Source organism: Hemibagrus wyckioides, unplaced genomic scaffold (assembly GCF_019097595.1).
Source record: "Hemibagrus wyckioides isolate EC202008001 unplaced genomic scaffold, SWU_Hwy_1.0 Contig5, whole genome shotgun sequence".
NCBI lineage: Eukaryota > Metazoa > Chordata > Actinopteri > Siluriformes > Bagridae > Hemibagrus > Hemibagrus wyckioides.
In genome coordinates, this window is record NW_026690807.1 from 167,271 (window position 1) to 169,977 (window position 2,707).

At 42.0% G+C, this 2,707-nt stretch overlaps 2 non-coding genes across 2 annotated transcripts; one reads left to right on the forward strand and one right to left on the reverse strand.

Moving 5' to 3' along the window:
- The first annotated feature begins 1,572 nt into the window (after positions 1-1,572).
- trnal-uag (transfer RNA leucine (anticodon UAG)) lies at positions 1,573-1,654 on the forward strand. The gene has a single exon. It is a non-coding gene; the product is annotated as a tRNA-Leu (tRNA).
- Positions 1,655-2,322: 668 nt separating this feature from the next.
- trnap-agg (transfer RNA proline (anticodon AGG)) lies at positions 2,323-2,394 on the reverse strand. Its single transcript has one exon. It is a non-coding gene; the product is annotated as a tRNA-Pro (tRNA).
- Between the last annotated feature and the right edge of the window lie 313 nt (positions 2,395-2,707).

The following is a 2,707-nucleotide window of genomic DNA, read 5'->3' on the forward strand; positions in this document are numbered from 1 at the left end:
TTGTTTCTCTTTCTCTCTCTCTCTCTCTCTCTCTCTCTCTCTTTCACACACACACACACACACACACACACACACACACACACACACACACACACACACACAGCCATTTGCTCACCCAATCTACTTAGACTAGCTTTATTTAGATATTACTTCAAACTTGTTGCAAAATATACACTAATAATATTAAAAATTAGATGATTGTTCAGTAAGTGGCAATATACAGTATCTCACAAAAGTGAGTACACCCCTCACATTTTTGTAAATATATGGCAACCTGTAGCTCTGGTGAACTCCATGCCCAAGAGGGTTAAGGCAGTGCTGGTAAATAATGGTGGCCACACAAAATATTGACACTTTGGGCCCAATTTGGACATTTCCACTTACGGGTGTATTCACTTTTGTTGCCAACAGTTTAGACATTAATGGCTGTGTGTTGAGTTATTTTGAGGGGACAGCAAATTTACACTGTTATACAGGCTGTACACTCACTACTTTACATTGGAGCAGAGTGTCGTTTCTTCAGTGTTGTCACATGAAAAGATATAATAAAATATTTACAAAACTGTGAGGGGTGTACTCACTTTTGTGAGATACTGTATGTCCATGTGTCCATACAGCCCTAAAACATCAGGCATGTGTGGCTTGGGGTGCAGTCAGAATTCTAATTCATCCAAAAGTGTTCAGCGGGTTTGAGATCAGGGCTGTGTGCAGGTAACTCATTTTATTCCACACCAAACTTGTAATAAACATCTTCATTGAGCTGGAACATGTTTTTGTAAGAATATAAAGACATCCTACAATTGTGCAGCAGTTTGGAGAATGCCCACATACTGGTGTGATGGTTAGGTGTCCACAAATATAGCCATATTGTACATATTCAGGACTTTGTTAGAATTAGTATTGTTGTAATAATGTTGTAATAATTGGTTGTGCATGTCAATAAAGAAACATATGTAAAAATAGAATTAATTTACTGAACCCTTCTCAATATCTCAGTACCTCAGGTTATGGACTCTCCTTTCATACATATGCATACTTGTACCCTTTTTTAAAGGGCTACTGCAATATAAGCAGAACATTCATAAAGCTGCAACAAAATGTTCCCAATTATATATTTGCTTGAAATCTAATTTGTGCAAAGCCAATATTAAGTTATAACTTGTACTCAATTCAAAGACAGATTAAAGTGCACAGTGGAATTGCACATTTTATTAGGTAGAATGTGTGTGTGTGTGTTCAGTGATTGTTTGCAGTCCGAATGGCCCAGGGGAAGAAGCTGTTTGTAAGTCTGGTGGTGTGAGACTTTGTTGACCTGAAGTGCCACCCAGATGGCAACAGGTCAAACAAGTGATGAGCAGGATGTGAGGAGTCTCCTGTGATGGCCTTGATTTTGCTGAAGCAGCGGGACCTGGACATGTCATCCAGGGAGGGCAGAGTTCAGCCGATGATTTTTTGAGCTGTTTTTCACCCTCTGCACAGTTTGTCTGTCCTCATCTGTGCAGCCTGTGTACCACACACCCAGACAGTATGTCAGTGTGCTCTCCACAGAGGTCTATAAGTAATGAGCCCTTGGGTAGTGTGGCCGAGTGGTCTAAGGCACTGGATTTAGACTCCAGTCGCTTTGGAGGCGTGGGTTCAAATCCCACCGCTGCCAGCTGAGCCTTTTCAAGGCAGTGGTTGTGGGCTCTGGCACCACAAAGGCTTTACAGGGGTTGTGGCTTCTGTGCCTTCTGCAAATGTGCTTAAGAGTTGCCATTAGCTGGCTGCAAAAAAAAAAAAAACGAGCTCACATGGTACCGGAGCCCCCAGACCCAGGTGCTGAAATAGCTCCCAGGTTTCGGCAACTGGTGTCAACGCCGGCTGCTCCGTTTCACACCTTGCTTTTTCAAACAGCAAATAGTTTTGAGTTATATAACTCATATTCTATTTTTTCTTAACATCACACAGGCTAATTAATCATTAATTTATTATCTCCTTTCTGAAAAGGTCAATGTTAACTTACCTAATGAAAGCCACAGACACATGAATATAACAGTGAACATGATGAATGGTGTTAGTAAAATGACAATATTCTGAGGTCTTTCTGTACTCTATTATATTAATATTTCAGAGGTTCATGTCTCCACAAAGTGTGACATTCTCCATCCCACTCCCTGTATTCCAGAGAGAGGCTCCAGGTTGGAGCTTTAATTTTCAGAGGTAATTACAGTGGGATTTGAACCTCCTTGGACCTCTGGAGAAACAAACTTCCAAGTGAGAAGCAAGCCAGCAGGGCAAGTTTCCATTAGATTTGTCCCAACCACTCTATTCCATGTAGAACCCGGGCTCGTCCGGGATTTGAACCCGAGACCTCTCGCACCCTAAGCGAGAATCATACCCCTAGACCAACAAGCCAGGTTATCCCTGTTCCCCTTGATGTGCGCCAATGGAGGTTCACTGTACTCTGTAACTGTATGACCTTCCTGTTCATATGGACTGGGGTCCGAGTAAAAGGAACTCGGTTACACAAAGTCAAGTTAACAATAAAGCGAGGGCTCCTGTGGGATTCGAACCTTTTTGGAATCCAGACGCTAAGTGTGAACCAAGTAAGCAGCTCTTGCCATTGGGCCAAATATGTCATTAATCTCGGTGGACATGAAGATCAAAATCAATTCTTGTAGAACAAGCTTGCTTTAGTGTCAGGTGGAGGTTTCAGTATAGGTCAAGT